At 45.0% G+C, this 13,958-nt stretch overlaps 1 protein-coding gene across 1 annotated transcript in view; it reads left to right on the top strand.

Annotated features, from left to right (window-relative positions):
• The first annotated feature begins 7,165 nt into the window (after nt 1-7,165).
• Nucleotides 7,166-13,958, top strand: part of LOC132781937 (synaptogyrin-3) — a 58,284-nt gene continuing 51,491 nt past the window's right edge. The window contains exon 1 of the mRNA XM_067461355.1: nt 7,166-7,398. The gene's annotated coding sequence lies outside the window, so the exon portion shown is untranslated. The remainder of the gene's footprint in view (nt 7,399-13,958) is intronic.

Here is a 13,958-nt window from a genome sequence, read left to right as displayed (position 1 = left end):
AGGGTCGGGTTCCCTTCCACAGAGACCCTGCTGTTCATTGGCCGGGAAACACAGGTGGAGCTGGAATGGCACATCAGAAGGAAGACGCTGCAGCACTTGTGGGGACTGCCCCATCTTCTCCAGAGGTCCCTGGGGAAGCTTTCCCCAGAAGCCCCTCACATGCAGAGACCTGGGCAGATGGACGTGGCTGTGCTTCCTGCTCAGCTATCTTTCCTCAGTGAGGCCACCAAACAACAACTGGAGAGAAACTTGAGGAAAAGGGTCATCTTCCGGCAATGGCACCTGCCCAAGAGAGTCCTTGACTCACTCTGGCTGCTTTGCCCTGAGATGGTAAGGAGTGCAGATGTGGAGCGCAGATTGAAGCAACTGAGAGGTAGAGCAGAACCAGCTCCACACTGCAGCATGTTCCCCATGCTGCAGTGTGAAACCCCGGAGAAGATGGTGCTCCACTTTAAGAAGAAGTGTGTGGAGGTGCAACTGGGAGTCTCTCTGGCCTTGACCCAACCATCCTGGCAAAGCCCCTCACCTCCTTTGAGGCATCCTCTGCCCCGAAGTATCTTCCCTGGCCAGAGATGCCCCGAACTACGCAGCCACTCCCTAACCTTTGGGTGCCAGGAGGACATGGACCGCCTGGAGTTGACCCTGCGGCACAACCACCTGATGTTCCTCTGGGGACGGGGTACTTGTTTCCTTGAGGATCTGGGTCCAAGGGCGCCCTGTGCCCCCTCCTGCTTGCAGGCCCTCAGGCCCAAGCAGGCAAAGGCCCTCTCTTTCGCAGAAGAGAAGACCCCATTCCTCCAAAAGCAGGAGAGGGAAGCCTTGGAACTCCATGTTAAAAGGAAGAGGCTCCAGCATGAATGGCGCCTGCCCAGATTGGTTGAGAGGTCACTTGCAGCATTCAGGCCAGGCCCCCGCTCACAGACCAGCCACTCAAAGGTGTATATCTATGTCAATGTTCTGTGGCAGGATCCTCCCTTTCTCCCACAAAGCAAATCCAAACACTTGGACTTCCATCTTCAGAGAATGAAGCTGCAGTGGCAGTGGGGGCTGCCCAAGAGGATCCTGGAATCGCTGAAGGGTCTCTGTCCTGGGATTATGGTGGGTCCCCTTGATGCCCAGCGGATGGAAGATGGGGTGGTACTCCCCCAGTGTCCTGCTCATTGTGTGGATCCTGGGCTCTCCATCCCTTGGGGAACAGAAAGGAATCTGCACCCCATGTTGGCACTCAAAATAATGAACAGGATGGAGGTCCACTTGGCCAGAAAGTACATGGAGGTGCACCTGGAATCCGTTCCAGATATGGTCAAGCGCTCTTGGCTGCAGATGGCCCTCCTTTCCAGGGAACCCCTCCCCAGAAATATCCCTCTGGGTTTAATGCCACAAAAGCTCCGTACTTCCTCCTTCCCATTTCTCCAGGCAGGGGAAATGGACAAGATTGAGATGTCCGTGAAGTGCCACCACATGGCATTCTTTTGGGGCTTGGGGTCTCCCTATGCAGAGACTTTGAGTGGGATGATGGAGCCCAAACCCACTCCTAAGCATCCAGGAACCAGAGGGAGCCATATTGATTTCTCAGAATCAGAAACACCTTTTCTCCTGAAAGAGGAGAGGCAAGCTTTAGAGACTCATGTGTCAAAGAAGAAGATCCACCATGAATGGGCATTACCAGGTCTTGTCCAGAAGTCCATGGTGGCTTTTGTGCCAGAGCCTCCACAAACACTCTTTAATCAGAAGACAATGATCGAGATCAACATCATTCAAGGGGAGCTCTCCTTCCTTTCCCAAAATGTCTCGAGTTGCTTGGAACTCCACATTCATAACAGAAGCACCCAGCATCAGTGGGGCTTGCCCAGGAGGGTGCTCCAGTCCATCCGCCTGATGGCCTCAAAGGATGATGGTCTTCACCAAAAACAATCTGATAGCCAGAGCAGGAGGACCTCCCTCAGAGGGCCTGACCTTGCTATAACCCCCATTGAAAGTTGGCCAATGGGAGCAACAGGTGCAGAAAAGTACATCTGGAAAAGAAGAGGGGCAGAGCCAATGCTGGATGCTGAGATATTGAAGAAGGTGCAGCAACATGTGGCTAGGAGACACATGGAGATTCATTTCAGGGTTCCCTCAATGGACACTGGAGCGTCCTGTGAAGATGGAGATTCCCTGGAAAGACAAGCCCTTCCCAAGCTGATCCGTCCTGGCCATGGCACCAGACAGCCTCAAAGCACTGCTCTGCCCATGGTATCCCACAAAGAGTTGGGGAGGATGGAGTTGGCTGTCCAACGCTGCCACTTAGCTTCCTTGTGGGGCCTGGGCAAGACTTACATAGAGGGGCTCACAGGAATGGGTCCAGAGCTATCCATCCGGCTTCCCAGGTATAGACAGGTCGAAGTTGAGTTCTTGGAGAATAAGACACCCTTCCTCCCAAAGGAGAGGAGAGAAGCCTTAGAACTTCATGTGATATGGAAGAGGATTCACCATATATGGGCCTTACCAGGCCTTGTCCAGAGGTCTCTTGAGGGGTTCATGAGCAACGATCCTTCATGGCTCAAACCTAAAAAGCAGGAGGTTCAGGTCCATGTTTCAATGCAAGAACCCCTGTTCCTCCCTGAAGTCACCAGGACCTCCTTGGAACGGCACCTTCAGAGGCGGAAGGTGGAGCATGTTTGGAGCTTACCACAGCAAGTGCTGAGGTCATTGAAATACCTTCTTCTACCATCACACCCAGCAAGGTTCCAGCTTTCTTCCAGGAAAGGCTTTGTAGAGGAAGACTTGGATGGGAAAAAGGAACAAATGCACAAGAGATGTATAGTGATGGCTCCTTTCCAGGAAGTGGGTATCCCATTTCTCCAGGCTGAGGAAAAGGAAAAGCTGGAATGCCATATCCAGTGGAAGAAGCTTCAACACCAGTGGGGTCTTCCCACTATCATTCAAAGGTCTCTTCAGGCCTTCCTCTCATCTCCTTTGCTGGTGCCAACGCCAAAAGATCACCTGGTTAGCAGAGTCCAGGAAGTAGGGATTCAGACAAAGAGACCACCTTTCTTCTCTGACCCAGTTCAGAAGGACCTGAAGGCCAGTTTGAAGAAGATGGCTATTCACCGTCAGTGGGGCCTCCCCAAAAGAGTCCAGGTTTCTCTCTCTGCACTCTCGTCTGCTGCTCCAGCCACTAGGGCACAGTGGTCCCACCAGGAAGAAGCCCAGTCTGCAAAACTCACAAGAGGAGGCCAGCAACCACAGGAAGTGAAAGGGACACCACCAAGATATGGTTCTACTCAGGAAAATGTGGTCCAAAGGGTGCCCAAGGAAAAATCCCACAAACCACAAGTAGCCCTTTCTTCAGTTGCCACTCCAGATCAGTCTCTAACGATCAACACACTGGCATTCCACCTGTCAAGAAACTCAGTGGAAAAACAATTCTGGGCCACACAAGGCTGCAAGGCCACATTTGCTGACCCTTTGCCTAAGCTGGTTCCTGTTTTCAGTCAGAAGCGGCTCAGGAGCCCATTCCTGCCCTTCCTGGAGGAGTGGGTGGTGGATAAAGTGAACATGAACATCCAGCTCAAGTACCTGAGGTACCTCTGGGGGTTGCCCAGTGACCACACAGACTCCTTATACTGGAGAGACTGGAGGGCAAAAGCTAGACCCGAGGTCAAGAAGATCCCCACCATCACCAAAGCATTGGGGGAAGGTAGGGCTCCGATGGTCCCAGAGGGATGTGAGGTAAGGGACCAACCAAGAAGAAGACCCATGACTAAAGCACCTGCAGGAGGGAAGGCCATGGACCCTCCAGTTTCCCACAAATGGAAAATGGAACTGGGAGAATTCCACATCGTGCATAAGAAGATTTGCTACCATCGAGGCCTCCCTTTAGAGATCCAGAACTTTTCAGAATCCTTCAACACAACTCTCTTCAAAACCCAAGTGAGCCCAGAGACTCCTCAGGAAGAAACTTTGGAGAATAGAGAGGAAGAGATGTTCCTCTCAGATGGAAGTCATGGAGTCCCAGTAGAAAGGATTGAGCAGAGCCCACAACGGAAAGAGACTGCGGATACCTCCAATTCACAAAGCCCATCAACCACTATGGAAGGGAGTCCTAGTATTGACAATGCCCAAACATCTGAAAGGTCATACATCTCTGGAGAGAGTAGTCTACCGGTTACAGAAGAACAAAGAAACCAATACCAGGGAAAGCTTTTTGGCAGACATTTGAAGGCAAAAGAATCCACAGGTGGTCAGGCCATGGATCTCCAAACCTTCCAGGAAGGGAACAGAGGACTGCTAGATTTCCACATTATGCATAAGAAGATCTGCCACCGCTGGGGCCTTCCACTCATTGTGCAGAACTCTTTGACAGCCTTCTGCCCACCAGACTTCACGACCCAGGTGAATACAGAAACCTCCCAGGAAGAGACCTTGGAGACCACAGAGAAAGAAAGGCCCCCCTCAGGGGGAAGCCATGGGGTTACAAGAGTGTGCCCTGAGCAAAGACCACAACTATGGGACAAAACGGATGCCACAGATTTACAAAGCTCATCCACCACCACTGAAGGAAGACCTAGTAGAGAGAGTGCCCACACATCTGAAGAGTCAGCTGTGGAAAGAGTCCTGGCAGTCACTTTTGAGCCACTGAGCCCACCTGCAACTAAGGAGGGGGCCATCCTTGACACCTATATTTCCTCATGGGCCACAGAAGACCATGGAAACACACCTGAATCCCCTCCGACTTCTCCACCCAGCATGGAGAGTGGCTGGCCATTCCTGGAGCCTAGTCTTGCAGGTGGCAGCAGCAGTAGCAGCCAGGTGACCCCTAACACCAGCATTGAAGAGGTACTCAAGGACAAAATGAAGATTTTCCAGCATCTGGAATCTGAAGTCCTAGGAATGCAACAGAGCAGCCATTTTCCCCTGGCATTGCCTGTGGCTGGGAAACCCTCAAGTCCCCACTGGGAAGAGCAGCAGGGATCTCCTTCCCTCACTGTCCTGCAAGGTACCTGCTCTTCCTCTGTTGATGACCAGGGAGGCCTCCTCCATCCTTGTTTTCCATCCGAGGTGAACAGCATTTCTCAGGAGGACCTCCTCCAGCCCACAGAAGCAGCCATGCACCGCCCGCACCGGACACGCATCTACCACCGAGCTCTGGGATCCTTCCTTCACCACACTGACATTGTCTATGAAGAGTTAGTGGTAGGGCTGACTCAGCAAACGGAGAAGAAGCTCCAGAAAACACTACGCAGGAGGACCAGAGAACTACAACTCAGTTCTGGCAGGGGAGCCACAGGGGCATGCACAGAGGTCACCCCTGATACTGATAGCTCCTCATGGACCACAGTAGACACTAATAGCTCCTCATGGACCACAGAAGACACTGATAGCTCCTCATGGACCACAGAAGACACTGATAGCTCTTCATGGACCACCGTAGATAGTGATAACTTCTCATGAACCATGGAAGACAGATAGCTCCTTTTGGACCATGGAAGACTATGAAGGCATGCCTGGATCCCCTCAGCCCCTCGATGAGGAGAGTGACCAACTGTCCTCAGAGCTCAGCCAGTTGTCTCCTAACTCCTGTTATAAATAAAGTTTTAATAACTTTAAAGTATACGTTCTTTTTATTATAATTTGCCAGTAAGATAAAGGATATCTTACACTTTTACACAAAGAATGATATTGGACATATAGACATACAGATTCTATGTAACTACATTGAATTTACAAATAACCTAGTAACATTCACATTACATGTACACATTCAGCCATCCTCATCCATCCAAATATTACCATATCCTTTCTCCCTCCTTGGAGAAGCACCTGCTTAGGCCAGGCCCTGCTTTCTCTGCAGCCTGCCAACACACAGTTCCAAAACGCCAAAATGTTCTTTTCCTAAGAACACTGCCAAGGATCAGGACCAGCAGAAACTGACTCCCTGCAAATGTATCATGACTCCAAAATCACACTCCTTTCTCTTCCCTTGAAAAAAGGAGGCAAGTGACCAGAATCCTGCTTTCCCATAGCACAGCTGACAATCCCATTCCCATGGAGCGGCGGGTGGGCCAGACTCCTCTGGTCTGCCACACTTGAGAATTATTAGATGGAGTCTTTTATAGGAATATTCTGCTGATGTTGTTCCAAAATTGTAAGTGAATGAAAGATGTTGATTCCATCTCAGTTCCTGGCAGATGTTGACTCTCCTTAATTGGTGTTGGTAAATGTAAAGACCCTTGTGTTGACTTCCTTTGTAACATGAGGAACCTCAAAAACATTTCCTTAACTTAAAGAACCATTGGTCGTGTCAGGAATAACTTGAGAAACTGGAAGTCACTTCTGGTGTGAGAGAATTGGCCGTCCTGCAAGGACATTACCCAGGGGACACCCAGATGTTTTGATGTTTTATCATCCTTGTGGGAAGCTTCTCTCATGTCCTCGCATGAGGAGCTGGAGTTGATAGAGGGAGCTCATCTGCACTCCCCCCGGATTCGAACCTGTGACCTGTCGGTCTTCAGTCCTGCCAGCACAGGGGTTGAAACCCACTGCACCACCGGGGGCTCCATTGCCCCTGATAATGTAAAAGAGATAATTTCCTTTAGAGTTAATCCCGTTTCTGGTCAGCAAATGTTGACAGATGTAAATATTTCTCTTATCACTGTCAGTTTTTTTCACAGTTTACTAGGGCAGGTTAACCATTTCAGTTCTCATTAGTAGGTTTTTATTACAATTCAGCAAACTGGTAGTTAATGAATTGTCAAAGACTTTCATGGCCAGAATCACTCAGTTGTTGTAGGTTTTTCAGGCTATATAGCCATGTTCTATAAGCATTCTCTCCTTACATTTCGTCTGCATCTATGGCAGGCATCCTCAGAGGTTGTGAGGTCACAACCTCTGAGGATGCCTGCCATAAATACAGGTGAAACTTCAGGAGAGAATGCTTCTAGAACATGGCCATATAGCCCAAAAAACCCCACAACAACCCAGGTACTTAATGGTTTAGTCATAGTGTGCTGGTACAACTGTACCAGGAGCTCCTATTTTGTTTGCTTTGCAGTTAATGTTTGTTTGCAATCCCAGGCTTGGGATTTTGCAGCAGGGTGGCTTCCTGTTATAGGCTGCAATCATAGGGCAAGCCACCTGCCAATTATAGTTAGGATCCCTGGTCCCGCCCCCTTTTTGCCTTTTGGAAGGAAGGGGCCATTTTTTAGTTAGTTACAGCAAGGGAAGCCAAGGCAGAGGATGCGTACAGACATTCCTCCTGTGCAAAAGCTTCGTCTTTTAAGACTTCCTGGGGAAGAACAGATTGAAGGCCTCTACAGATTCCCAAAGGGTTCCAGGGAGCAGCCTTACAGCCCTGAGGACCCCCGGAGGGAATAACAGCTCTTCATCTTCAGTTAAGTGATTTCAAGCCTGCTGGTATGTTTGTTTGGTTCTGAAACGCAGTTCAGCCAGTAGCAGACTCAAACCAGTCAGGTTTAAGTTCACAGCAGCCTGGGAGGAGCTTTAAAGGGGATTTTTTCTGTTTGAGCCGTAGCAAACTACTGGAAGCGAGAGCGAGCTTGTGCTCGAGCTCGCTCCGAAGCCCCGCCTTTTTTCCCCGAGGCTGCTCTCTCTCTTGCTAGTGTGCCTGTTTTCCCTTGCTAGGGAAGCGATGCGAGTGTACTCTCGCAGTTGGCAGAATTCAACTGTGAGCGTACGCTCGCATCCCTGCCCTCTGCAATGGAAAACAGGCATGCTAGCAAGAGAGAGAGCAGCCTCGGGGGGGGGGGGGGGGAAGGCGGGGCTTCGGAGCAAGCCCGAGCGCAAGCTTCCTGTAGTTTGCTGCAGCACGAGCGTATGCTCGCAATGCTGCCCTAGCAAAGGGAAATAGGCGGAGAAAGAGGCGGAGCATCGCTCGTGCTGTCTTAGTTTGCTCTCGCAAAATCCTAGTTTGCTACGGCTCTTAAACAAAGATTCTTGAAGATAGTGCCTGTTTCCTGCAAACAAGACTGCAAAAGCCAATAGACTATTTAGAAATTTTACAATTCCTGCTTGTTCATTAATAAAGTCTGTTGTATTTAAGCTTAAGTCTCCTAAAGCCTGTTTAATAGGAGAAATTCATCTAAAGGTTCTTTCTTGGTCCCCCGGGCTTCCCGCTGGACGCAAGCCTTGCATTCTCTTTTAGAAGCATTTAATTTCGGCTCCAGCAGCGACAGAACACATAGGAGGCCTTAATCTTTAAAATGGTGTTTTCAGAATTATTAGCTCTCAGTCATTCATTGCTTTCATTCAGTTCATATTCACACATATTAAATCCACATTTATCAAATCTGTACATAACAACAACAACAACAACAACAACAACTTTATTTTTGTACTCCAGGTCCATCTCTCCCTTCTTTTCTGCAGGCTAAACATCCCCACCTCCCTAAGCCATTTGTCATTAGAGCATTGTTTCTAAACCTTTCTAATGCTGCGACCTCTTAATACAGTTCCTCATGTTGTGGTGACCCCCAAACATAAAATTATTTTCGTTGCTACTTCATAACTATAATTTTGCTACTGTTATGAATCGTAATGAAAATATCTGATATGCAGGGCCAAATTTGGTACAAATATGCCAAAATTTGAATACTGATGGGGCTGGGGGGGGGGGGGTAGTTTTGTCATTTGGGAGTTGTAGTTGCTGGGATTTATAGTTCACCTACAATCAAAAAGCATTCTGAACCCCACCAATTGGGTCAAACTTCCCACACAGAATCTGTATTTTCTGATGGTGTTTGGCGACCCCTCTGACACCCCCTGTGGGCCCCCCAGGAGTCCCGAACCCCAGGTTGAGAAATGCTGAGCTAAAGTATTATTTGAATTTTATGTGTTTAAAAAAGATCTATAGTTCCCTAAGGGCAAGGGGCCAAGATAAACTACATTAAAGAGGATGAGAAGGGTGGTATACAAATGAAGCAAATAAAATAATAAATAAAATAATGCAACCTTGTGCAAGCTGTTTTTCTGCACCCAGAGTCTCGGTTTCCCAACCTTCTAATTAATAACAGTGGAAATCTACCTTGTAGGGTTGAACCACTTTGCATGCTTATATACATATTATTAATATGCAGTATTTACATGCAAAAGACGATAAAACAGATATCCTATGCCGATGGCATTTTCAAATGCAGAATTACAAAACATGGAAGGAAAACCACAAAGGTCAATGCGTAGGGATGGATCGCAATGGTGTACTAGTTTCTATGGTTGGAAAAGTAAGTTTCTGAGAATGAAAAAAGGGGAAAGGGTTTTTTTTTCCCCAAGTCAGGAGCAACTTGAGCAACTGCAAGTCGCTTCTGGTATGAGAGAGCTGGCTTTTTGCAAGGATGTTGCCCAGGGGACACCCAGGTGTTTTACCATTCTGAGGGAGGCTTCTCTCATGTCCCTGCATTGGAATCTGGAGCTAACAGATGGGATTCAAATCACTGACCATTTGGTCAGCAGCCCTGCGAGTGCAAGGGTTTAACCCATTGTGCCAGTGAGGGCTCCAGAAAAGGGATAAATAGCAACAACATTTATTATAGACCCATCGGTAAAATAAAAAGGGAAAATGCATTTATTCCAGATGGAAAAGCCATACCAGGGTCTTCAAACTACGGCCCGCGGGCCAAAACCAGACCATCAAGACCTTTGTCTCCGACCCCCGTACCAGATGTTAGGCTCTGCCACCATTCGAGGGGGCAAAAGAAAGGGAGAAAACAAGAGGGAAGGAAGAGAAGAAACAAAGGAAGGAAGGAAGGAAACAGAGAGGGAAGGAAGAGAAGAAAGGGAGAAAGAGTGGAAGGAAGGAAACAGGGAAGGAAGAGAAGAAAGAAAGAAAGAAAGAAAGAGGAAAGAGAGGAAAGGAAGAAAAGAAAGAGAAAAGGAAGGAAGGAAGCAGTGGGAAGGAAAAGAAAAAAGAAAAAGAAAACATAGGAAGGAAGAAAAAAGGGAGAAGGAAAGGAACAACCCTATAAGGTAGATTTCCACTGTTATTGAAGAGAAAGGAAGGAAACAGAGAGGAAAGGAAGAGAAGAAAGGGAGAAAGAGTGGAAGAAGGAAAGGAAGGAAGGAAGGAAGGAAGGAAACAGAGAGGGAATGAAGAGAAGAAAGAGAAAGTAAGGAAGAAAACAGAGGGAATTAAAAGAAAAATAAAGAAAATAGAGGAAAGAAGGGAAGAAAGGAAGAAAGGAAATAGGGGGAAGAAAGAAAGAAAACAAACAGAGGGAAGGAGAGAGGAAAGAAAACAGAGAAGGATGAGAGAAAAGAAAGGAAAGAAGGAAACAGAGAGGAAAGGAAGAGAAGAAAGGGAGAAAGAAAGAGGGGTAGGAAATAGAGGGCTTGAGCCTCACCAAACTACTGTTAGAGACTGGGAATTTATGGTGACAGGCCCAGAAGGCAAGGGAGGAAATGAGATTCCGATGAGGTTTTCAACAAGTCTTTTATTTCAAGCTGATCAGCATGAGACGGAACAGCCCTTGGCCATTTTAGGCCGAAGAACAAAGACTGCCCGCCCCGATCTCATTTCAAACAAAGCCTTTATACTCTAATAGTTAAAAAACAACACTCAAGCAACTTTTGATTGGTTGCTATGTTTCTAACATCACAGCATATTTGATCCTGTTGAATGTGTGACCCTGGGCTGCAATCTGCAAGTTATCCAAGGCAGAAAGAATTTGTGGGAGTAAGATCTGCTTGTGTCTGAGCACAGGCAATTATTTTTTCCTATCAGCAGCAGCTGTTGGCAAGCAAAGCTCTCTCAATAGACAGGGATTCTGGGTCTCAATAGACAGGGATTCTGGGACTTGTAATAACTGGAAATTTATTTTTCTTAATCACGTTCCTATACTACAACTCCCCGCATTGCACAACATGGAGCCATGCATCACATCAGAAGTAATATTGGACGCTCAGTGTCCTGAACACTTTTGTACCATTCCTTCTGCTCCTCCTCCTTATTATTATTATCATCTCCATAATGGTATAGCTTTTTTTACAAGGCCGGAAACGTGGCAAAGCCCATTAATTCATAGAACAGGCTTACAGGATCTAAGGCTTTTGCCACGTCCTGTTGCAACTGATAAAGCTAAACACTGTAAAGCATGGAACTGATAAGCCTCCATTGATAAGCCTTTCCTCTTACAAATGAAACCAGGGCATATTCTCCTCCATTTGGCCTGCTTTCCACTCCTACTCCTTCCTGTATTATTTCAAACCATAACACTTATTGATTACTTGACCTGCCCCTTTTGCAAGGCCCTATATGTACAGATAGCACCATACAAGCCATATATATATACAGTAGACTCTCTGTGGTTGTTGTTGTTGTTGTTGTACCAAAGAAGCCATATATGCAGAAAGCTCTCAGTTCTTGTAGTTACCATTATTATTATTGTTATTGTTGTTTAACTGGAACTCTCAAGCAATCAGAACTCTCAAGCATCTGGCAACAAAAAATCAAATGAATAATATTTTAAATAGTAATCATATAAATACCATAAATTCTCTATTATTATTATTATTATTATTATTATTATTATTATTATTATTATAGAACTCTGATGAAAGGAATACTACTTTAAGAAGTAATCATATTTACAGCAGGCTCTCAGTTAACCAGAACTCGCAAGCAAAATTCAAAAGGGTAGTACTTTAAATAGTTATCTTATAGACAGTAGACTCTCGGTTAATAAGAACTTAGATTTAAAATAACTAAAAATGAAAACACAAATAAAATTTTGCAGGAATGGGAGTTGAAGTTAAGATCGTCTATTTGTCTTTATTGACTGTATTTCCATATTAATATCAATGCAAAATTGATGGCATAGTGAAGCATAGTGGGGTGTAGTATGAGGCCTCTTTTTAATAATCACTCTCAAGCAACCAGAAACAACATTTAGATAGATAGATAGATAGATACAGAAAAATAGATAGATATACATAAATAGATAAAAAAATAGAGATGGATGGATGGATGGATGGATACAGATAGAAAAATAGATAGAAGATACTTAGGTAGGTAGGTAAGCAGGAAGATAGAAAAACAGAGACCTAAAAATGCATAGATAGATACATAGAAAGATAAAAAAAATACATAGATGGAAATATATATATATATACACATACATAGAAAGCAAGATAGAAAAATAGATAAAGATGGAAAAATAGATAGGTGATATCTATGCAGATAGATAGATAGATAGATAGATAGATAGATAGATGAATAGATAGAAAAATAAAAGATATAGATGGATGGATGGATGGATGGATGGATGGATAGACAGATATGTGTAGGTAGGTAGGTAAGTAGGGAGATGATAGATAGATAGATAGATAGATAGATAGATAGATAGAAAAACAGAGACATACAAATGCATAGATAAATACATAGAAGAATAGAAAAATACATAGATGGGGAAATAAATATATATACATACATAGAAAGCAAGATAGGCAGAAAAATAGATAAAGATAGAAAAAATAGATAGGTGATATATATGTAGATAGATAGTTAGATAGTTAGATAGATAGATAGATAGATAGATAGAAAAATAGGTGATACATAGGTAGCTGGGCAGAAAAACAGAGGCATAGAAGAATACATATAAATAAAGATAGAAAAATACATGGGAAAAATAGATTAGATAGATAGACAGACAGATAGATAGAAAAATAGGTAAGATACATAAAATACATAGAAAAATACAGCTAGATAGACAGAAAAATAGATGGTACATAGATACCACAAGAAACAACAAGAGAAGACTCAATGTGAGTTGTTGTTGTTACAGGTTGAATCCTCAATAATACAGTCCTAGACGCTTGGAAAGTGTTCAACTTGTGATTTTTTGATACGAAATCCAGCATATAGATCTCGTTTGCTGTGACATACTGTGCTTTTGTGTCAGTAAAATAATAATAATAATAATAATAATAATAATAATAATAATAATAATAATGTATTGTGAATAATTGGAATTGTGAACTGGACACAAGCAGAGCTGGATGATCTGGGCAGGAAAACAAGAAAACTGATGACAATCCACTACTCATTGCACCTGCGTAGTGATGTCGACAGACTTAACCTGCCCAAAAAATCAGGAAGCAAAAAGAGGGCTTCTGCAAGTGAAACAAACAGTAGAAGAAGAGAAACATACCCTAGCAGATTATGTGAAAGGCAGTCAAGAACCAACATTGAGGGAAGTCAATAGTAGAAAATAGCTTCAAGTGCAAAAGACAAATAGGGGATACGGTAAAAACACAATGCAGAGCAGAAGAGAAAACAGACGAAAAAAGGCTCTCCATGGACAGTTCCCGGGAAAAATTGAGAACCAAATAAACAAAGAAAAAACACAGATGTGGCTCACAACTGGAACTTTGAAAAAGGAAACAGAGGGCCTGGTTCTGGCAGCCCAAAAACAGGCAATTAGAACCAATGCCATCAAAGCCACAACTGAAAAGTCGACGACAGGTTCCAAATGTAGACTCTGCAAGGAAGCAGATGAAACGATAGATCACGTCCTCAGCTGCTGCAAAAAGATTGCAGACAGACTACAAGCAGAGGCATAACACAGTTTCTCAGATGATTCACTGGAACTTGTGCCACAAATACCATCTGCCTATGACAAAGAACTGGTGGGATCACAAGCCTGAAAATGTTATGGAAATACTCTGGGACTTCCAAATTCAGGCAGACAGAGTTCTGGAGCACAAGAATCCTGACCTCACAATCGTATTAAAAAACAAAGTGTGGATTGTCGATGTTGCAATCTCAGGTGACAGCAGGATTATGTAATTGAAAAGAAACAACTGGAAAAGCTGACATCCATGGTCTGTCCTCCTCCAAACTGCAGCAGGATGTAGAGTGGGTCATTGGAGCTCCATGTGCCAAGTTTAGTCTTGATTAGTCATTGGCGAGGGTCTCAGTGGTCTCAGGAAGTGAGCAAAGGTACTGCAAGTCCCATCATCCATCT

The sequence above is a fragment of the Anolis sagrei genome, chromosome Y (genome assembly GCF_037176765.1).
Source record: "Anolis sagrei isolate rAnoSag1 chromosome Y, rAnoSag1.mat, whole genome shotgun sequence".
In the NCBI taxonomy this organism is placed as follows: Eukaryota; Metazoa; Chordata; class Lepidosauria; order Squamata; family Dactyloidae; genus Anolis; species Anolis sagrei.
The sequence above is the reverse complement of the archived record's forward strand: the minus strand, read 5'-3'. Positions and strand labels throughout refer to the sequence as shown.